Here is a 24,139-nt window from a genome sequence, read left to right as displayed (position 1 = left end):
GCACTGGTTAGTACTACAGTGATGAGGGATATCTGGGATACATATTCTTAACAGGTAAATATTATCAGTATTTCTTTTTAGGCAATCTATTTCTAGGAAAATCTATTATTTATGCAATCATACTTCAGGCATAGAACTATTTTTCTTTGGCATGGCTCTTTGCTGTCCCTCACTTGATCATTCATTCATTCATTCAAAACACAGCACAGAGGAGTGGCTGTGGGGAGAGTGGCAGAGAGGAGTCATTTTCCAGCGGGAAAATCAGCAGGTGCAAATGCAAGGAGGCATTAGAGAATGTGGTGTGTTCTAGAAACGAAATCATTAACAAAGGCTGGATCACACAGGTGTGGAATTGGTGAGCCGGGAGACTAAAAGAATATGCTATGCCTAAATTCTAAGGACCTTAGAAGCCATGCTGAAAGGTTGATTATTTTTTTAATACAGAAATTATTTCCCAAAAAATGAGATCCAGAGGCCTTAACCAATGGAAAATTTGGGAACCATTAACTCATCCTATCTGTTCATTGTGATCCACATTTAGCTTCATCCTCAAATTCCTTCATATAGTTTGATTTTAATTGTTCTTTAAAACTTTCTCCCTCCCTCCCCTTCTCACCAGAAAGGTAGAAGACAAAGTCCTTCGAGTTCCTGCCAAACAAGGCAAATTAAATCCAGCATCACACACACTGGAGTGATTCTGAGGTCTCCTGCAGTGTGTTCTCAGGATTTTGCTGGATTTTTAAGTTAAAGCCAAAAGTGAAGAGCCTTTTCTGTTTCACTTTCTGCTGGATCACAAACTGAATTTCAGTCCTGGATCTTCAGACAACAGGCTATATCCCGTTAGAAGCAGACAAAAATTTGTTGGCATGTGGGGGATCTTCCCGGACCAGGGTTCGAACCTGTGTTCCCTGCATTGGCAGACAGATTCTTAACCACTGTGCCACCAGGGAAGTCTCTGATTCCCTTTTTTTTTTTTTTTTTTTGCGGTACGCGGGCCTCTCACTGTTGTGGTCTCTTCCGTTGCGGAGCACAGGCTCCGGACGCGCAGGCTCAGCGGCCATGGCTCACGGGCCCAGCCGCTCCGCGGCAGGTGGGATCTTCCCGGACCAGGGCACGAACCTGTGTCCACTGAATCGGCAGGCAGACTCTCAACCACTGCGCCACCAGGGAAGCCCCCCCCACGATTCCCTTTTTTTAAATCAGGAAGAACTTCACGTTGGGAACTGTTGTAGGGGAACAATGTCCCAAAGCTGAGCCAAGCAGGGTAGAAAGGCAGGAAGACGCAGGCCCTCCCGCTACCATCACACTGAGCCAGTGGAGGACAGCACCCCTTGATCAGCTGAGTCCCCATCCTGCATCCCCAGAGCACATTATGCTGACATCTCTGCTCAGGAGCTATGAGCAATAAAAGTGGGTGTGGAAAAAAACAGTACAGTGGAAGTCGAGTCTCCTTTCTCTACCTTCTCTCTGCGCCAGACTCAGGAACTTGAGTGATACCATGTCTATCTTTTGGAAGAGAATTTCGGATTAATTAATTATGTTATTTTGGGATAAGTGCTCCTTTCGGTAGAGAATGGGATCCCCAAGGCAGTGGCTCTCTGGTTTAAACAGCTTACAAGGCACTTGGGGAGCCTGTGCCTGTTATAAAGGCAGATTCCTGGCAATGTCCCCAGAGGTTTTCAAGTCAGTGGGTCATTTTGCTACCTCCTTGATATGATCCTGACATGGGGACACTTCTCAAACTGAATTTTGAACACCACTGCCTTGGGGAGGAGAATACCTCTAAAAGGCACTGAGCAGGTTCAGCCTCTCACTGTGTGTGTGTGTGTGTGTGTGTGTGTGTGTGTGAGATATGGGATTTCAGAGATAAGCAGCTTCCCTGAGGTTTCAGCTGACTGATATGCTTCATTGTGTTCTAAAGATTAGAGAAATAAGAGAAATACAGCTTGATAATTAGCAAACAGTCAGGAAACCTTGAAAACATGTGACAGGTAAGTGGATTTATTAAAAGCAACCATGACATGCCCATTTTTCAGAGTTCAGTGTTTCACCAGCAAAATATAAAATAAAGAAAAAAATCCAAGATGTATTTTCACATTTCACATGCTTGGTTTCAATGTGAATATTTCATAACCAAGCAGTTCTGTGTCTCCCTGGCTATGGGAAAGTGTTCCCTAACATAGACATAGGATACAGAACAAATTTCACTTCTCCCGCACCTGATATTTCCAAGCTTAGAGGCAACACAAAAAGACATGGCAATGTACAGAAGCAAAGGATTCAAATTAGCAACAGTCCCAGGTAAAATAGGAGAATAGAAGAAACTTATTTTCCAATCTTCCTAACTTAGTTTTTCTTCAAACTTTCTTCTTCAACCCTCATTAGATATCCAGAACCCTCTGCTTTCTCTATTTCCTCATGAAAGAAAAAAAAAAAAATTATGTACTCATTTATACTCACATGTATATGACTGATAATATTTAATTTATTGTAGCTCCAATAGGAGTTCGCTTTTGGATATAGTTCAAGAAGACTTGAACCAAATGGAAAATTATGTTAAGCATCAAATTAAAAAGTCACTGATCTGGTGGGGGAAATATTTTCTTGGGCCCTAAAATCATCCCCCTCTCTACTTACTTGAGTCACACCGTTTAATTATTTCAGCTCTCTGCTCACGGTCTCTCGTTCAACTCATTTATAAAACCCGGCTCCACCAAGGAGAGATACTCTGAACCCCTTCCGGCAGACAGGTTTTCTTTTCTATGCACAAAATGAAACAAAGAGACCAGTAAGAAAATAATTATGACCAAGAAACTAAACTTGAATGGAGCTGCTGAATAATACTGAAGGGAAACTTTTATACATACCTGAAGCCCTAACAGGGCAGGAAGTTTGAAGCCTTCATCACGTTGGACTACACAAGGTCACTTGTTGAGCCACAGTAGAATATTTTGTTCATAATGAGACCTTACTGGGTTTGGTTTCTGTAAGCTTTTCAAACTTCTAATTATGGTGTTTAGAAGACAAAGGAGACAGCTTAAAATAATAAGAATGCTGCTAAAACTAGTAGGATTGCTGCAGTGTTACAAAGAGAAATGTTGGCTCTCTGTGTATAGCATACATTTAACCTGTCAGCAAACACAGAGCATTTTACAGGTAAAATGTAAAGGATGCATTTAGGAGCCATCACATGAATGATGAGGTTTTGCGTTTTGCTTTCAAAACGAGCTACTTAAGTTATAATACTAGTTTAATATAAATTAGAGTTTCTCCTTTTGAAACCACTCGCAATTTGCTTCTGTTAGGCCGTAGGTCATTATGATGCAAAGTTAAAGGTTCTTGGAACATAATGTGATTCAAGCCTGCATTCTTGTTGCCATGTCCAATTCAGCTGAAAATGAGAATTATAGTGAGAGCATTTCCTGGTCTTTGACCCTTCGTGTGAGCTTTTTAAAAGCAGGGTTTATGCAGAACACTAACCTCATTCTCAGACATTCAGTTCTGACTAATATTAGCTGTGTTAAAATTCTTAAGGAAACTGAAAACTGTTTAAAAATACCTCATCCCAAGTTTAAAAACAGTGGGCACTTACCTTCCGATTTCCTTCCTTAACGCACAAAAAGATTTGCCTGTGAAACAGATGAATGATACTTAAATGCTTTAAAGGGTCTCTCTCTTTTCTCTCTGCCACAAATGTGTAGTCAGGCAATACAAAGGACAGTTGTTTTAAAATCTCCAGCTGTAACTGACTGGGGAAAGACAGCAACAATAATAGGAGAATAACATATAACACGTAATATGTTGTCTATGCCAAAGACTGTTTCAAGGACTTCAAAATAAACTAATGTGCTTCATCTTGACAATAACGCTACCATTAGGACCACTATTTTGCAGATGAGAAAACTGAGGAGCAGAGAGGTTGGGTAACTTGCCCAAGGTCACACAGACCACTGTCAGAGGGGAGATCTGAATCTGGGAAAGCTGGGTTTTACACTTTTAATCCCTGCCTTTTAGGACGGGAGATCGTTTGAGAGGAACATTCCTGGACTCATGACGATTGGTATGACACAGAAAAGACACATCCGAAAAAAATCCTATGATATATAGGATTTTGGAACCCCCCCCCAATAAATGACAAATTCATGAAACAGATGAGAAGTCTAAGCCTCTTTTCTTTTTTAAAAAGGTCATTTAGAGTCAAGCTTAGAATACATGAGACTTGACAAAATACCACACACATGTACACTGTACACCCAGTCAGAGTAGGACTTTTTCCAAGACCATACTATTACCTTGTGGCCCAGGAGAAGCCAAAGGACCAGTGTGTGGCTGCCTTATCTGGTGCCTTATCTGGTAGGTCTCACTTAGTGATGAAGATGACAAACGGTAAGGGGCCATATGGCCACTGACACTAAATTCATCTGCTCTTTCCACACTTTTCCAACCTGAGTACACTTTCTGAAGACACATCTTTTGCAGGAGGTAGTACGTTGGTTGAAATCATAAGGAGAAAGATGGGTCTGAGCAGACTTCATTCACTCTGTGTTCCAAAATATCATGCAGAATTAAAAAAGAAAACATAGAGAAAAGAAAAATCAAGGATCAAAACCAAAATGAAACACAGTATCTATGAATCCTTGGTTCCCCAAACACCTGTCCTGAGGCTATGCAAAGAAGCTAATTGGTAGGAGCTACACTTGTTCAGTCGGAGAGGATTTGCAGGCAGAGGTGGAAATCCCCTGAGGCCTGGGAAGCTCCAGAACCCCAAGGCAATGAATAAATCCCTAGAGGCTTTTCTCCTCCAGCTAGTGCTGAGCTGAACCAAATAACAGAGGGTCCCCAGGGATACTGGAGGTATTGTAAGCTTGGTGAACAGACCCAAGAACATTCTAACAGTTGCATAGAATTACTGGGTGTCCCAATTGATCCTATGCTTACAGAGTTATTAGCTTGAGAAATTCCTGCCTCTGTAAACAAGAAGATTGGAGCACTGGCTCTGATGAAATTCTACTTTAAAGCCAGGTGTGTAAAGCATTAGAAGAAGCATGTATCTAGGACAGAGGCCCAGTGATACATAGGCAGGGCACCAGATACATCCCTCTGTCACCACTTCCTTTTGAGCAAAGAGGTCTCAAGTGCCAAAGTATTCGTGTCCGAGGGAGCCCTGAACCTCCTGCTCCTTCCCTTACTGCTGTTGGAAAGAAAGCATTGGAGAAGGGAGCTGGTGTGACTGGGAAAAAGCAAGTTTGGGGAGGAGAAAAGGTAAACAACAAAGGAAATAGAAATGAATGGTGGAAGGTGAAAAAATAAAGAATCATAGTCTCAGGAGAAACAGTTTTATGGATAGTTAGGTATGGACAGCCTTATGACTCTCACTTATGCACTTAGAAGAGCCTTGGACCAGAAGTTGAGAATTTAGATTCTGTCTCAGGTGCTGCTGTCTCAGCACTTTGACGTGTGACTCTGAGAAAGTCTCTTCACTTTTCTGAGCCTCAGTTTATTGTGAACACCATAGCGACAGCACACAGCAACATTCGAAAACTGTGACATGCTTTATGAATATTAAGTGTCTGAGGTCAGGTTCTGGGAAACAGCTCTTGTGATGGAAGTTTACAAGCAGGAAGTTTATTGTCGTCTCTTAGGATCAATACCTTTGGGGATGTGAATAAAACAGGATTGCACAAGTGGGAGGAAATGAACTGAGGACTTTCTCACACCTGAGGCCCCACCTGAGCTCTGGAACTGAGATGGCCCTTCAGTAACCCCACTCTGAGGCCTGGGGCCTGAGCTGGGGATGGAAGAGGTGAGGGAGGGAGCAGGTATCTGGGGAGATCGAGGCTGGTGTGATGTGGATGAGTTTAATCCTAATCCTAACCCCTTGACCTTTATGGGCACCGGCAACCCTAATTCCCCTCCCCCTTGTGATGTTTGGAGGTCACCTCATTTAAACTTGGCTCTTCCCCTTCTGCTGCTTTGCCCTCCCTCACCCCCTAACCCTGCTTTTATCTCCCCAGCACCTGCTCCCTCCCTCCCCTCTCTCTCCTGCCCTGGAAGAATAGTGGAGGAATAAGAACCATAACCCTTGTCATCATAAAAGGAGCCACCTCCCTGCAAAGTCTACTCCTGGAAATCAACCAGACTTTGGATGCAGGCTGCCCGCAGGGAGGGAGCCTAATCTTGACAGAGGTCTTTCTCTTAAGCCAAAGACAAAAATGGGAGAGGGACTCAGCTGACAGCCACTGGCAGCAGACTGTAGACGCAGGAGCTGGGAGAATGAATATCTGGGAAGTGAGCTAGAGTATCCACCACGAGAAGCGGCTAGCATCACCATCTCTAAGAAAGTTTTATACCTGGGAAGATGGAAGCTTTACAGCCACCTGGTGCCTGCGAAGAGGAACAGGCTTTCAAATCTCTGATATTCCACACTTGACCCTCCCAGGCCTCAGTTTCCTTGGCTGTCTGTACAAGTTGCTGTGAGTCATCGTGTCTGATGCTCTAAGGGCAAACAGATATTAGTTCTCTTTTACTGATGTCACCCAAACCGGACTTATCAGCAACTATGAACTAACAGCAGGGGTCACATTGGGATATGAGTCTCAGAAAGTCTTGTGAGTATTCCACTCTCCACACTGCATCTTAGAAAAATACATACAAAAAAATCCACTAGAGACAAATCCGTTTTTCTGGTTTTTGTTTTTCCATTTTAACTCTAAGTTGCTACTAGTATTGGTCCTTGGGAAGTGTGAGAGAAACGACAGCTGAAGGGAAAATGTAATATTACACAGAGGAATTGTGATAGGAACAGTCAGTGTGAGAACTTCAGAATGTGGAAATTCTGAAGTTGTCCTGGGCAGTCATTTTGCTTAAGAAAAACACTTTTTTAAACAAACCAAATTTCCAATAATCTTCAAGAACTGGGGCTTTTAATTTCTAACATTAAAACACACACACACAACTCATATCATAACAAATCTTATTTTCATCCCTTCCAATCTGTGGTCAAATTCTCCAAATTTGAGTCTGTCAATCTCTGAACACCCTTACCCTGGACTTCTAGGCAAAATGGCTACCCCAGAAACTCCTCTTCTATTTGGGGGAAGAAATTTATGAAAATACTGGTCATTTAACAATACTGTACTCATTGTTTTAAGGTTGAACTCGGGCCATTGGCCAGAGCATGCGTATTTCAAGTTCCCAAACAGAAACTCACTTCAGGTGAATTTGATTCAGAGAAAGCGGGGGTGGGGGTGGGGGTTGGGGGGCGGTGGGGGGGGGTGGTATTAAGCAGGAGTGAGGAAGCAGAGAACAGAGGGTGGGGAATTAGGAAACAAGGATCTATGGGAATATCCAGTGCGGGACAGGGAAAAAGCGGTGTGGGCTGAGATGATCGTAAAGCGAAGCCCTGAGAAACACAACTGTCTCACTTTCCCCAGCTCATCTCCTCTCCTGCAGCTCATCTTAGAGTGAGAGAAAGATATTCCTGGCACAGGCCAGTACAGATGTTGCCCACGAGAAAAATAAAATCCTACAGACATATAACCAGATACCTCCATGTGGCAGCACACTGACATCAGTGTGCTCTCAGGGAGCCTAACGCAATGTCGCAGAGCATATACTGTGCAAGGGGACCGAGTCTGATCCCCTGGTTGCCACCGCCGGCTCTTTCGCCTGATAGCCATGGATGTTTGAAAATTCTCCGAGGCTTGCTTTACAGCATCTTCATGTCTGATGGGTCCTGGCAATCTGTGAGAAATGAACTTCAATTGCTTTTTCTGCAAGTGCTAAAAAGTTACTTTTACATCACTGGAGGGCCCTGGAGAAGCACATGTCAAGGACCTGTAGGTCAGCGGGACTGAAATAGCAGCTATGAAATGAACACTTGATACTGTATATAAATTGAATGATCAGCTGGGTGATTTTAGAACTACCTGGGTGGAATTTATGTGTCTTCTGGGTGAGATGATGGCTTTAGGCCAGTGGGAACACCTCGGATACACAGGACAGTAATCAGTGCGAGGTGGGATGGGAGCTGGGCGGGAAGAGGTGGGTGAGAGGCTTGACCTTGACCTTGGTCTTTTTCACCCCTCTCTTCTGACTCATCCCGTAGCATGAATGCTGGAACTGGCAGGGCAGTTGCCTCCTTGCTGTGCGGGCTCAGGAGATGGCTCAGCACCCACTGTCTGTGATGGTCAAGTGCTTCTTGACATCCAGGTCCCTGGTAGATTGGGAGGTTCTGGGAGTGAGCTTATGAATTCACAGCTTTTACTTGGAAAAGCATATCATTAAAGATGATGATCAGGAAAAAATTCCTAATATTCACACGCTCAACTTTAACCTTTTCATTTACATGCTGGGTTTTGAGAGAGAGAGAGAGAGAGAGAGAGAGAGAGAGAGAGAGAGAGAGAGAGAGAGAGAGAGAGAGAGACAGCATGAGAGAGAGAGACAGCATGAGAGAGAGAGGGAGAAGGGGAGAGAGAGGGCACCAACATGGAGGAACCTGCACAGTGGGAGAGACAGAGAAACAGACTGAGTCACCCACTCAGAAGGAGATGGGGGAGAGAAGAAGGGAGGGAGACATTATGAAAATATGGGCAGGAGGAAAGGCTAGAGGAGAGAGAGAGAAATGGAGAGATACACAGATAAAGGGAGAGTGGGAGAAAGCCCAGAGAGGGAGGGAGAGATAGAAAGAAAAAGCAGCAAAGGGGGGCTTAACGAAGGTGTAATCATGCTGTTACTAGAACGGTGACTTACAGGTTAAAATACTCATAACTTCCTTTCTTTCCTAGTTATCTTGTCTTATTCTTTTCTAAACTGGTGTTAGTTTGTCTCTTGGTGAGGATAACATAATTGTTTTCTTGGTTTCTAAGTTACATTCACCACCTACGACAACAAACACAACCTGAATTACATTAAGACTGAAAAAAAAATGTTTTAAGGTAGCATTGGGAAAGAGAAAGAGCAAAGAAGGAAAGATGAAGAAGAGAAAAATCTCACTGACCACTCAACACTGGCAGCTGGACCCCTAGGTTAGCACTCACAGCTTTGAGATGGTCTAGAGGTGACTACTCTAATTTCTCCCAGAACAGTTAGGTGTTCATAAACAATCTTAGCATTCAGACTTATCCAGGGAAAACAGCTTCACTTGTAACACCTTACTGGCTCAGTGAGTGGAAAAGGAGGGAAAATGCTACTTAAGGAGGAGGAGGATGACCCAAACTTAACACTGACTAGTGAGATTCAAGGTTGTTTCCAGAGCACAGGGTGGGAAAGAACTTTTATTGAGCATCTTTTATTTCTGCATCAGTCCAATGTGTTTCACATACATCATGTCACTTAAATCCCCCACATGACCCATGTGGGCCCGGTATCTCCTTTTAGCTGATTGAAAAAGATTAAGACACATAGATGCATATCCTTATCTGCTGCCATTCTTGGCCCTACATGCAGTATGAGTGCCATGCTCACTCATCAAGTAATTTAACATGGAGAATATATGAACAAAGCATAGATACTCTTTAGATAATCTTTGGTTTAGCCTCAGATAGTTATTTCCATGCATCAGAGAAGAAATTATTGAAGCAAATTAATAAGTTGCTAATTTCCAAGTACAGATAAGCAATAAAAACACAAGCCCCAAAGGAGTCTACTCTATTTTGGTAGGTGGAGATTCTCAGGCGTATCTCAACAGATTCACCAGAAACGGAGTCCAAAGGCTAAATTTCAGAAAAGCTTCATCCTTGTGGGGCATATTTGTGCTGCCTCAAACTGGCACATGCAAACTGGTGTTTGCTGGGATAAAGCTGATACTCATGATCATAATTACTTGATTTGCATGAACTAAAAATATTTCATCGCACTGTCCTACCAGAAACAGGCAAAAGTTGTGCATCTTGGGGAATCAGACTCACCTCCTTTGAGCTCAAGGTTGAGCTTTTCTATTTTACACGAAGAATATGAAGTTAAACCTTCCAGGTGACATACATTTTCTGGGTGTTGCTTCCCAAAGGAAGAATACATATCAAGACATTGGGCTGGGGCTTCCCTGGTGGCACAGTGGTTGGGAATCCGCCTGCCAATGCAGGGGACACGGGTTCGAGCCCTGGTCCAGGAAGATTCCACATGCTGCGGAGCAGCTGAGCCCGTGAGCCACAAATACTGAGCCTGCGTGCCACAACTACTGAAGCCTGTGCACCTAGAGCCCGTGCTCCGCAACAAGACAAGCCACCGCAATGAGAAGCCTGCGCACAGCAATGAAGAGTAGGCCCCGCTCATCGCAGCTAGAGAAAGCCCACGCATAGCAACGAAGACCCAATGCAGCCATTTGGGCTGCATGCACACGCTGCTATGATATGGCTTAGCTAGAATCTGTATTAGACAGGAAATGAATTCATTTGTTAATTATTCACGTTCTATTGCGGCACATTTCCTTAGGTTTAACATCAAATACATAAACAGCAAGAGCAGTACTTAGGTTACTTTTTTTCCGGTTGAATATTCATTTAAGATGCCTCTTCTAATTGCATAATTGGGAAAAATAAGACGCTTTTTACAAGGGGCTTGGCAGTTAGCAAATTTTGAACAGTTGAAAGAGCAAAATTATGAAGAAATTTAAACCCAAAGTACTATCTCTCTTGATGTCAAACAGGTAGAACCCAACACTAAGATATTTCTTCCAATTGCCATATAAGTAATTGATGTGTATGTAAGAAAACACAAGTAAACATGAATTATAAATATGCCAAATCGGGGCTTACATTAGAAAATTTTCCTTTCTAGAGGACAAAGCCATATTTGGGCCTGGGATAACAATGTCAAATAACTGCCTTGTGTCTACTTGATGTCCTTGTTTGCCAGCTGAAAGGGCAAACTTTCACATTTACATCTGGCTCTGATTCCAGCTCAGAAGTCTGCACTAGGCATGCCACCCTCTTCCCGTGTGCCTTCGTGATACAGCAGCTCCCTGCTTGCGAAAAAGAAAGAGTAAAAAAAAAAAAAAAAAAAATCATTGACTGTAAAAATCAGATCATTAATTCTCAGGAACGCTGAAATGCAGGCGGAAAAAAAGCTCAGCGCACGTCCCAGGAGAGGCCGGCATCTGATGATTTTCTCTGACAAGCTATGCAAAGCTGATCGCAGTCAGGCTCCCCCCACCCCCCAAGCCCCCAAGTAATGAACACACAAACACGGACAGATCTCAGACCTGTACATACCTTTCTCTGAGCAATTTTAACTTTTCCCATGTCCATTAGGACTTACAGCCTAATCTTGCTCTGCCAATTGCTCCCACGGTGAGATCATTAAGTAAATTATTTTAAGATCAAACACCCTGCAGTGACAATAGCGTCCCGTGTAAGGTAAATGCTTCAAAGGCCCCCCTTTCAAATTACAGCTCTCCGGAGTTATTCATCACCTCTCCGGAGGGCTTGCCCCGCCATTACTTGGCTTTTTGCCGCAGGCGAAGGTAGCACTGCTAATTGGCCTCTGTAACAAAACTGACCTGTGGACAGGATAAAACTTGTTTGGAGCTTAGAGACAAAAATTATTCAAGGTTAAAAACACATGAATGCCCCAGCTACGTCACCAAAAAAAGGGGAGTGAATGAATGTCTTCCCCTGCGGTTCTTAATGTGAAAGAATGCGCTCCCGGCGCGCCTGGCTCAGACAAAAGCTCCTTCAGGTAGCCGAGCCCGGCCCGAGCCTCAGGGATCCTTTTCTCCTCCGGTTTTCACCCCCCTCTCCACTCTCCTCTTCGTTGTCCTCTTCTTTTTAAACTCCAAGACAAGACGCTCCAACCTTTGCTTTGGTCCTTGGGCACCCCTCCCGGGGATGGCCTTTGATCTCCAGGGATAACAGCAGATGGAACAATTTAACTGCTTCGTACAGGTGCAGAGAGTTTACTTGACAGGTTGGTGCTTTTATTTCTAGCACATTAGCCAGGCGCATACAAATGGGTATTTGACAGACTCAAGCAGGTAAAACAGCACCGAAGGCTCCGCAAAAGCGCGGTCACACCTGCTGGGATGGCACAATTTGAAAATGCTACACAAATTAAAGACAAAGAAAACCTTGGAGTTCCCTGCGGAGTGGTGTCTTCCACCCCCAGCCCCCACAACTTGTGAACGTGGTGTGTAGTGCGGGAGAATCTCGAATCTCGAATGAATAAACAACAAATGAACTCCTTGATCTCGTGCTCAAAAGAAACAGGCAGGGGGGTTTCAAATCGGCGCTCCTGCTTGAGGCGGTAACACTTCATTGATATTCACGGACAGCTAAAGAGAAATGGAAAAGAAATAAAGGTCGTTCCACTATTTCTCTTTTTGCTTCCTCTGAGGTTGACTTTCTCCTTGCTGCTTGCCCAGTCTCCATTCTTCCTCTCCAGGTCAAAGACTGTGATAAACAAATTATGCCTGCATCATGAGATAGCTTCAGTGAGGAAACTTTGGTAATTGTTACAGTCTAGAGATGGTGAATAGGCTGTTAAAGTTGCTGGGATATTTTAATAATTTTTTTATATGAAAAAAAATTGTTTTGGTCTTTGGCAAGCCCTTGTTCAGTTAGTTCTGTTTTTCTAGAAACATATATCATGTAGATTTTTTTGTTTTTAACTCTTCCAGCTTGAATACCTAAACACTTACCACAAAAGTATTCCAGTACACTCCTTTTGGGAAATGGCACATTGAGGAAATTTAAATTGGCATCAAACGATGTTATTCGGTGATAGCTTTTCCTTTATTTTCTTATTTTACATGTCTTTGTGATAATATTCTCTGTTGTCCAATTAGATTGTAAACCAACAGTTAAAGCTTTCCTTTTATTATTTCTATTTTGGTCTAAAAGTTTCAAGGGCTTTCCATTGCTAACTTTTCTCATTCTCAATAATCTTAGAAGGTACTACAGTCAATAATTTACAGTTTCTTGGGAAAGGGGTAATCCTATCTTCACTGTGCTTCCAGCCAGAGCAAGATTAAACCTTCCTTTTCTTTACCTTGCTCCTTGCTAATGAAATGGAAGTGCCTGTGTGTAGAGACAGCATTTACCAAATGGGACAGATCTAGTCCAATCTGTCTGAAAGGTGGACTCCTAACAACGGTGTGTCTTTGAAAGTCACAGCATTTCCTCCACCCTCTCTGAGCAGACTTTGTACCTACAATTTGCCAGTACCTCTGTCGAAATCACAATCTTGGCCCAGTATGGCCTAGAATCATAAGGTTTCAGAGAACACTTAAGCCACTCCCCAGGTTTTATAGAGGAACTATAAATAAAGATGAGACGCTTAGAGCCAGAGGTAGAAAGCAAGTTATTTTCTAAGAATAGATTATATTTGTTTGCCCATTTAATAAATTCCTCCAACACTGTTGAATGCCACAGCGTAGAAGGCACTAGGGGGCATGCAAGGATGAACAAGGTAATCAGCACGAGGCCCAAGAAGCCCCTCCCTTGTAGAGATATGTGGTTGTGCACATACGCACGCACGCATGTGCACAGTGTAGTGATTATGGGTAAATGGATAATTAGCATATGGTATATTAAGCACTAAAAGTTTGCTGTACATAGAATGTGACAGGAACACTGAGGGAAGAGTAACTGGCTCTATCAGGGTAGTTAATATCAAGCTCACAGAGGAGGTGATTTTGAACAATCAAAGATTCGAAGACACAAAAGAGTTCAAACTGTTTGGAAAAATGTCTATCAGTAGGTCATAGGATATCTTGGAGGAAGTCACAGGAATGAGCCTGGGGACAAAGCTCCCCCTGGTATATGGCAGTCATTGCATGTTATAGGTGAGGTCCTGTTCAGCATACCCATTCTCACAAATGGCCAGGTAACACTATGCTAAAAACTGTATGAAGTATGACCATAAGGTAAAACTCCTGTATTGTTTGAGCAAGTATACTAGAGCTTTTTCATTCACACAAAATGTCTTTTCTTTGAAGGTTCTGGGAATTGCTTTTAGAGCCATCTAACATATTTTAGGAAACTCCTCAATAGTGACTTACCAATATTTTGAAAATGATTTTGACTTTAGAAAATAGTGAAAACTAATTTGGAACTAAGCCTGATGAATAAAAGAAGTATTATGACTTTGTTGAGTGATATTGTTTTTGGAGAAAAGCCGAGCTATAACTATAAACCAATAAGTCAGATTGATATCCTCATGTGGTGTAAGAACTGTTTCTAAAAGTCAGTTAACAAGAGAAGATCCAGAAATATTTGGAACAATAATTTTCAAAGAGTAACTTCCAAAAGTAACTAGTTTAAAAATAAATAAATTTGTCTGTAAAAAAATCAATTGTATTTCTTTAAAACGTGTTTGTCTTACTTTATAGTCATACCTTGGTATGTCCGCAGGACATAGATTATACCCCTAAATGGGCTGCACCATCATAAGCTATGGCTGAGACTGCATGGTCCCCATAATCTTTCTTCTGTTCTCTGATGTGCTAAAATAGCAGTTGCAGGTTATTACGATCTTGTGACTAGGTTCTGGCCAATGGAATATGAGGGGAAGTGATGTGTGCAATCTCCAGGTTGCCATCCCCTTCCTTTGTCCCTTTCCCACTAACTACAATACCCACATGATGGTGATGAGTCATCTCTGTGCTGTGCACACGGGGTCAATAATCCAAGGATGATACACAGTAGGCAGGAAGCCTAGGTGTGATACTGTGGAACTGCCATCCCAGTCCTGGAATACTAATTCTGAGATAGCTTGATAAAGGAGAAATCAACTTCTGTATTGTTTATGTCCCTGCACTTTGGGTCTCTGTTATAGAAAACTGAATCTACATCTTAATTGATAAATAGTGGTGGATTGAACAAGAGCATATGAAATACCTGGACAACTATTACCAATACCAGAAATGCAATGAAATGGATCTATTCTAATGAGGTTGTGTTTGGTGACATCTACATAAATGTTGGAACCAACTGCGATTTTCTTGTCATACAGGGGACTCTGCCATGAGCCTTTTACCGAAGCTGAACTTTTTTTCCCCTCATATTTCAAAATATATCTGCAATGCCACAATATTTTTTCACTGAAAGAAACTGTCATGTGTCTGGGATTGTGAGTTTAGAAATTATGAAGGTGTGCTGTGAGAGAGAGGTCATAGGCAGAGGATCAGCTAGCTCTAAACCCAGGATAGGGCTTTCCTGGTGGCGCAGTGGTTGAGAATCCGCCTGCTCATGCAGGGGACACGGGTTCGTGCCCCGGTCTGGGAAGATCCCACATGCCGCAGAGCGGCTGGGCCCGTGAGCCATGGCCGCTGAGCCTGCACATCCGGAGCCTGTGCTCCGCAACGGAAGAGGCCACAACAGTGAGAGGCCCGCCTAGCACAAAATAAATAAATCAATAAATAAAATTAAAAATAAATAAACCCAGGATAAGCTAAGCCTTTCATGTGGGGATGGAGATAGTTTAGTAGACTGTGCTAGACTCTTGATGAGATCTATTGATCGTCGCAGCAGGTTCCCTAGCTCTCTTTTCCACAAGAAGCAGCTAAACCTCAGAGAACTGAAAAGCTAGAGCAAGCTCAAAGGTTTGAAACAATTTGTCCAAGATCATGTCTGGCAAGTAGTCAGGCGGAAATTCAGACCTACTCTGCTATAGACTATATGCTTGTGTAAGCCCCACCCCCAAATTCATATGTTGAAATCCTAACCCTCAATGTGATACTATTTGGAGGTGAGGCTTTGGGGGGTGATTAGGTCATGAGGGTGGAACTCTCATCAATGGAGTTAGTGTCCCTATAGAAGAGACCCTGGAGAGCTCCCTTGCCCCTTTTGCCACGTGAGGACACAGCAAGAATATGGCCATCTATGAACCAGGAAGAGGGCCTTCACCCAACCATGTGTCACCCTGATCTTGGACTTCCAGCCTCCAGGACTGTGAGAAATAAATTTCTGTTGTTTATAAGCCACTCAGTCTGTAATACTTTTGTCATAGCAGCTCGAATGGACTAAGACACACTCTATGATGGGACTTTGCACTAAAATACCATGTACTCTTGGAAAATACTTTTACCAATTTACTTAATGAAGTAAATGATCTCATCACATGTTTGTGATGCTTGGTCAACTCAAACTGACATATCCCTTAGTCATTCACAATTCCTCTTACCTAATGTGTCCCTTGTTTCTTGCCTCCCTGCCACTGAAGTATAAACTCTGCCTCCAGTTTCCTGCTGCCGCACCCTCATGCCCAGAACGTTGCCTGGAACACTGTAGTCACTCAATCACTATTTGTTGAGTAAATGAGTGATCAGATGAACCCAAGAAGCTGCAATCACCACAGTGAATGGTTCATGAGCTGTTGCGGTATTCACCAAGTCTCCTTGTCCGTCTGTGTGTTATCTGTCATAGGGAGGCCCATGACACAGGGAAGCTGTGTGCAGGCCATATGTCAGAGTGTGTTATGCATCTTTAACTACTAGTTTGACTTTAACACCATTTACTTCCCACTAATGCTTTTGCAGATTACCCCAAAGCAGCACCATTTTGTACCTATCTAACAAGGTGTGAACAAGAATCCCAAGGTAATGACATTAATCCCTGAACTTTAGTGATGTGCCTTGTTGACTTAAAATGAAGAGCCTGCCTGGCTCCAGTTAGCTGATCCAGGCATGTTCCTAAATTTTGCCTGGGATGGTGAATCTGAGGGAGCACATATATCCCCACCCTCCCTTAGGAGGAGAGGATTCTGGCAGATGGAGGGCAGTTTCCAATGAAGAAGGGCCCTCACTTGGTCCCAGGGCCTCTGAGCAGTTAACTCAGACTCAGAGGGGTGCTTCGCCATTCGATATAGTAGGTGAGTCTATAGCCATTTGGAGCTGGAAAATTGTGTACCACCAACGGGAATTAGAGCAGTGTGCTGGGAAATTGCAAGGAAAATGCTGTTTTCATTAGAATACATTAGAAATGTGATAAAATGCTCAAGGTTTTTACAGTGGGTAAAGATCACCAAATTAAAGTCTATAAGCCTTTACCTCCTTTCCTGTTCCTGTTCTCAAATGCCATTAAATATTTAATCATCCCTAGGTCAGTTTCTTCCCCTTTTAACCTAACTTGAGCCTGACTGTTACATATTGAAATTCCTTAGGATCTAGTCATTTTAATGCTTATTTTCACTCACTTTAAGGCAATTTTATTTACTTGTATAATTTCAACCACCATCTATATGTTGGTGGCTTCTAAATGTGTATTCTCTGCTCAAACTCCTCTCATCAGTTCCATCTCAAGTATCAACTATCTACTTGATGTCTCTACTTAGATGTTTCACAGGCACATCAGCCTCCAAACCTCCAAAATGGGAACTTAGAATCTCTCCCCATCCCCTAAATCTGTCCTCTTATGTTTCTAGCTCATAGACGGCACCTATGAGAAATACATGGCTGAAGCCTAGAATCCTAGAGGTTATTCCTGACTTCTCCCTCACCTCATATTCCACAGCAAATCAATGTCCAAATCCTGTTGTTGCTCCTATATCCCTCCTAATCCATCACTTTGTTTCCACCTATGGTCACCTCCTTGGTCTAATAATATTGTTCAGGTAGACCTGGTTATTTCAAGTGGACTACTCCAAAACACTGCTTGTTATTTTCCCTGAAAATTCTCTTGCTTTCCTTGAATTTCATCTCCACACTGCATCCAGTTATCTTTCTAAAATGCAGATGTGTTTAAGTCACCTCCCGATTAAACTCTTCGTTGCTTTCCACTGCTCCTAAGATAAAGTACAAAAGGCTCAGTGTGTCCAAATGCCCTGCAGCATTGGCCTTGCCCAATGTAAGCCTCACTCAGGACCCCTCTGCTGCCTACTCTCTGGACTGGCCCTTCCATGCTCCTCCCTGTGCCCCAAATGTTCTTCCTCCTCTTCTTTGTCTAGTTAAATCCTCAGCACCCTCCAAGCTTCAGCCTAAATATCATTTTTCTCAGGGCAGCCTTGCCTGACCTTCGACTCCAGCTAAGTTAGATACCCTGTGTGTTCTTGCTCAGAACTCTTGTCCCTCTTGTTACCATCACATCCCCACACCCGGCTCAGCGTGCAGCCCTTGAAGAGCCTTAAAAACATTTGGTGAGGGCTTCCCTGGTGGCGCAGTGGTTGAGAGTCTGCCTGCCGATGCAGGGGACACAGGTTCGTGCCCTGGTCTGGGAAGATACCACGTGCCACGGAGTGGCTAGGCCCGTGAGCCATGGCCGCTGAGCCTGTGCATCCGGAGCCTGTGCTCCACAACGGGAGAGGCCACAACGGTGAGAGGGCCGCAAAACGCAAAAAAAAAAAACATTTGGTGAATGTAAGTGCAAATAATCATAGACTGGGCCTGGAGTAAGCCAGACTATTGCTTTGTAATATTTTTAATGAAAATAGGGGAAAGTAACTCAAATTGGAGGGATATGTTTATGCAAGTTATTGGCGTATGTTGTTATCTGACATAACATGGTAGTATGCTATTAGATAGAGCTGGGGGAAAATCAGTAGGATGAAATAACCATTTAGAAAACATAAATGGGTTAAAAAAAATCCCCTTTGCACATTCATGCACACATGCACAAAGCAAAGCAAAAAAAGAAACATTTAGAAATATATCTAACAAGAAATATGCAAGATCTGTTTTTTAAAAACACTGAAAAAAATCAGAAAAATATAGGCCATACAAGAATATTTGAATGAGTAGAGAGACATACCAAATTCTTGGATAGACATCAATCTTGTAAAATTGTTGGTCCTCTCTCTCTCTCTCTCTCTCTCTCTGTATATTCCCATCAAATCAATGGCTTTTGTAGAGGGCATCCTCTAAAATTTACCTAGAAGAATTGACCAAGTAAGAGTAAGCAATAAAATATTTTAAAAAAAACAATATGGCAGGAGTACTTGCATAGTCAGATACTAAAACACAGTCCAACACCAAATAATTAAATTGGTGAGATATTATGAGAACCAACAGACAGAAGAAAGGAACACAATAGAAATCCCTGAAACAGATCTGCATATATATGGGATCTTACTGTGTGCTAAAGATGACATTTCAAATTAGTGGGGGAAATAATTTTTTTAATTGAAGTATAGTTGATGTACAATGCTATATAAGTTACAGGTGTACAATATAGTGATTCACAATTTTTAAAGGTTATACTCCATTTATAGTTATTATAAAATATTGATTATATTCCCTGTGTTGTACAAAATATCCTTGTAGCTTATTTTATACATAATAGTTTATACCCCTTAATCCCCTACCGCTACAGTGCCCCTCCCCCCTTCCCTCAATGGGGAAAATAATTTTTATTAATAAATGTTATTGGGTAATTGTTTAATTACTTGGAATAATTAGTGTAAAATCCTTACCTCATTCTACACCAGATACATTAATTATGAATTAAAGACAAATTATGAATTAAAGACAAATTAAGGTAAAATCCTTACCTCATTCTACACCAGATACATTAATTATGAATTAAAGACAAATTATGGTACCAAAGTCAGAAATTATTAAAGAAGAAATGGACAGGTATGACTACACAAAAGTTTTAATCTTCTATCAAAACCCACCATAAACAAATTTCAACATCAAACAATAAATTGGAAAAATACTTTAAACATATATAACACCAAAATGGGCAAAGATTGAATGGACAATTTACAAAAGAAGAAATACGAATATTCATAAACAATATCCTCAATTTCACTATTGAGCAAATAAATACAAATTAAAACAAGATACCTATTTGACTAAAAATTTAATGAAGATTAAATAAAATGATAATATCTGTAGCTTCACACATTCATAGAATGTCTATTGTTCCTGATGGATCTATGAATGGAGACTGTGTTGTTGCTCTGAACAGCTACCCCCATGTCTAGCGTGAGCTGGCATATAGGAGTCGTTCAGTAAATATTTGTTTAAATGAATAAATGAATACTTCCTAATGTCTTTGTGGGCTTCAGGAAACAAGTTCTTTCAAAAACTTTTCATTTTTTTTAGGTGTGTTAGTTTCTGCTTTAACAAAGTGAATCAGCTATACATATACATATATCCCCATATTTTCAAAAACTCTTGATGTAATTAATATGGTGTTTTTGGATGGCATTTAGATAATAACTACCAAATGTCTTAAAAGATTGTATATATTTTGAATAGTGCAACCTATATGACACAATTTGCCAAATAAGCCTGGCTTACACATCTATTATCCTGTGTAGTGAATAATAGTACCCCATTCACACTCAGAGATCCTGGTTGGGATGATAAAATATATGGTCAAAATACGTAGCAATTGGATACATAATTATGAATGTGTGTTACAAAATCTTTTTGAATTTAATCTATTTAGAATTATGTATAATTATAAAAAAAAAGGAAGTGACTTAACTGTTTAAGAAAAGAGATCATTTAAATCCGTGTTTGTCATCACTGACTGAATATTAGAATGACCTGGGAAACTTTGAAACACTGATAGCTAAGTCCCTCCTGAGACTGAATGAATAAGAACCTCATAAAGTAAGGCTTGATCATTAGTTTTCTTCATAAGCTTTCCCAGTGATTATAATGTGCAGTCAGAATGACAATCACTGTTTTAAATGATCTAAAGCATATCTCCACAAAGTAGAATATTCTATAGTATAAACACTAAGGACGCTGCTCTTGAATTGCATTGATTAACAGAGAGAGATAGTTATAATACATTAGCATAAAAAAGTAACAAAGTAGCACATTCTTTAGAATCTCATTTTATTTTAAAAATATGTATTTTTATTGTGGTAAAATAAAGATAAAAGTTACCATTTTAACCATTAAGTGTACAGTTCAGTGGCATTAAGTACATTCATATTGTTGTGCAACTAACACCACTATCTAAAAATATATTTTTAATTAAATTTAAGCATATTTCATTATACTCAACATATATTATATATAATCATATATAGTTGACTTGTATACATAAGAATAAATCTCAAAGGATAGATACCAAAGCTTAAATGTGACTATGTTTACATTTCTTCCTTTTGCTTGTTTGCATGTTCTATTTTTTTATAGGTGATATATTGCTTTCATGTTAAAAATGCTAATTTAAAAAATGTAGTAGGATAAAATATACTTAAACATATATACTTCAGTCTTGCTTACACAGAATTTAGCTCAATATAGGACATCTTTGGGCCCAATCCACCAGTTTCGTTTTTGAGAAGAACTTCAAAGTCTCACCTATAACGTGGTCCCCATGGAGGAATCCTAGGACAGTTTTACCAAAGACTTGGTCGGAGTGGCCACCACCTCCAGAAATCCACTGTGTGGAAAACAAAGAGCTGCTGGGGGTAAAATCATCACGTATGACAAAATATAGAGTTATGCTGATTTGACCAATTCTTTTAAAAATCCAATGGTTGGGCTATAATTTGGGCAGAAAACTTCTTTCTAAGAATCGTACTTTGTCTGTAACACTTGTTCTGATCCTGTAAATCATAAGCAGATACTAGGTTATCTCCCCCAATATTAAAGGTAGAGAGACGGTGAACTGTATGTCTGTTAAAATATTTCCCTAAGTTTGAAGGCAGGGACTGTTTAAGAACGTGTTAAAGTTTCTATCCATTAGGCTTGCATGCTGAGGAATAAAATATGCCTCATCCGGCCATATTTCTGTTAAAGCTACTACAGGTTTATGGGAGTGCTAAAATGGTGCAGCAAACATGGAAATTAGTGTCACCGTCTTGTAAGATTCTTTATATATTGCTCATATTTTCAGGAAACATATGATGGTTATTTGGCACTTCCAGATAAATAGGTTTGTTTTTCAAAATTTTAATTCCTGTCAAATCCACAGCCAATCCATCAGTCCGCTTTTCCACCTTGCCTTTCATAGACAAACACCATTAAGCACTTCAGAAATATCAGATTAACATTAATACCTGATGGATTAGAAACCAGACAAAAGTGGGCTTAGGCAAACACTGCAAGCGGAGTCTGAAGGTAGGTGTACATCATATCAGTTTCCTGCAGGTCTCAGCTCTCAGAAATTTGAGGGGCAAGAGGCCCATTTAAAAATATTTGCCATTTTGATGAGCCTTCGGGCACTGAAAGCGTCTGCAGACACATCACATACCTCACTTAGGACAGCCTAAGAAACTTTTACTGAGAGCAGCTCAGGTCCTGTATTCCAAATAGAAAATTTCTTTTCTTCCCTTTGTCCTTCTCAACCCAACTTCCTTTCTTTCTCCCTTCCCCCACACATTATGGATAGGGCTGCTGCTCTATGATGCAATGGTTAAACCCTATGGCTAGCACTCCAAAAATACTAAAATCATTATACACTTGACAGGACAATGACTTCGGCCTATAGGTGTGAGGAAAAAAGAGCCCATCATATCAGCTCTTTAACACACAAATGGATACAAGGTGAAAAGGCAGCCAAGGCACGTGCTTGTCGCTGGTGTCACTTGGAGTCTGAGTTTATGATTTGCAACATGCCCGAGGCATACGTAGACAATAAAATTGTAGCCACGAAGATGCCTGAAGACTATTTACTCACAAAAAAATCCCCCTAAGAAGTGTTCATCTGCCTTCTTTGAAAGTTTCCCTGCCCAGCCTTCTCTGAGGAACAAGGGGTTCGATTCTTAGCATCTGTTATAGCCTCTTTGCTATAAAACCTAAATTTCCCCAGAGCACAGCCTATTTTCTCAAGCACCTTTAATACATTGGGTCAAGCTCTTCTTCTTTTTCTTCTTCCTCCTTTTTTTTCTTTTTTTTTTGAAAAGCTCTCAAGGACTCTTACTGGAGTTTAGGTCATTAAAAATCCCACAGATCATTATTCCTGTAGTCTAAAAGGCTGCTCAAATCAATGGCGAATTATTTCCATTTTCAATAGTTAAGAGCCTATGGGCTTTTAGAGACAGAAAGTGAAATCATTCATGATTCTAAGGTAGAAATTAATGATGTAGTTGTTTACTGCCCTAAACACTGATATGTGAGCTATTGCTACATTTTAGATAAGAGAAATCTCTGCTCCATCACTACTGGAGGTACTACAATGCCTATTCCGTACATTTTCTGTATGAAAATTTCCATAAGAAAGTTTATGTAACTGGTCACTCCTTTTGTTTTCCCTTGCTATAAAGGAATGAAAAAAGACTGTTAATTTCTTGGCAATACTGCATCATTATTCCTGGCAAAGTATGGTTTTATGGTTTTCTTACCTTGCTTTCCTCCATTATTTTAGTGACCAAATTAGTGATTTATTATAAGAAGACAACATGCTTTGATAGCAAAATCAAGAGAAAAGAAGTCAGGATGCTGAATTGCAACTTGATTTCACTGCAGAATGATGCAACTCCTTTCCTCGCTCCGGCTATCAATTCTCTTCTAGTGGCTATAAGTTCAGTGGTACCAAGCTCATCCCCTGCTCAGTTATTCAACCAGCTGTTCTGGAGCATGGTGGAGAGCCAGGCGTCTACTTGCTCACTCAAATCCAAAACAGAGTTTGCAAAATACACGTACTGAAGTGTGGTTGTTTTACTAATCAATGATTCCTTATTCCATGGGTGTGTCTCATGCTTTATACCCTACTCTAACTAGCTGGGATGTCAGCTCTTCAAGCTTAGAGCAGATTCACAGCCACATATTAGGTGCTTAATAAATAGCTATCGATTCAATAAGCTGAACTGAGAAGACAGGAAGGGAGAAGGCTGCTGGTTGTAGTAATAGCAATAGTAATTACGAGTAAGAGAAGAGAAAAGAAAGTGTAACGGGAAAGAAGTACAGTTACCTGTTTCAAACTCAATAAAGGAAAAGAGTCCTAAACAACCTCCCAACCCTTGAAGGGTCAATGTTTTAGAGAATATATAATAATCTGGACATCACAATGAACTTTCTCCATCTTTTATTGTAAAGATTTTCTTCATGCAATATTACTCAGCCATAAAAAAAGAATGAAATAATGCCATTTGCAGCAACATGGATGGACCTAGAGACTATCATACTAAGTCAGTCAGAAAGCGGAAGACAAATACCATATGATACCACTTATATGTGGACTCTAAAATACAACACAAATGAACCTATCTACGAAACAAAACAGACTCACAGACGTAGAGAACAGACTTGTGGTTGCCAAGGGGTGGAGGTGGGGTGGGGGAAGCATGGGTTGGGAGT

This window comes from Kogia breviceps, chromosome 9 (assembly GCF_026419965.1).
Source record: "Kogia breviceps isolate mKogBre1 chromosome 9, mKogBre1 haplotype 1, whole genome shotgun sequence".
NCBI classification, from domain to species: domain Eukaryota; kingdom Metazoa; phylum Chordata; class Mammalia; order Artiodactyla; family Physeteridae; genus Kogia; species Kogia breviceps.
The sequence above is the reverse complement of the archived record's forward strand: the minus strand, read 5'-3'. Positions refer to the sequence as shown.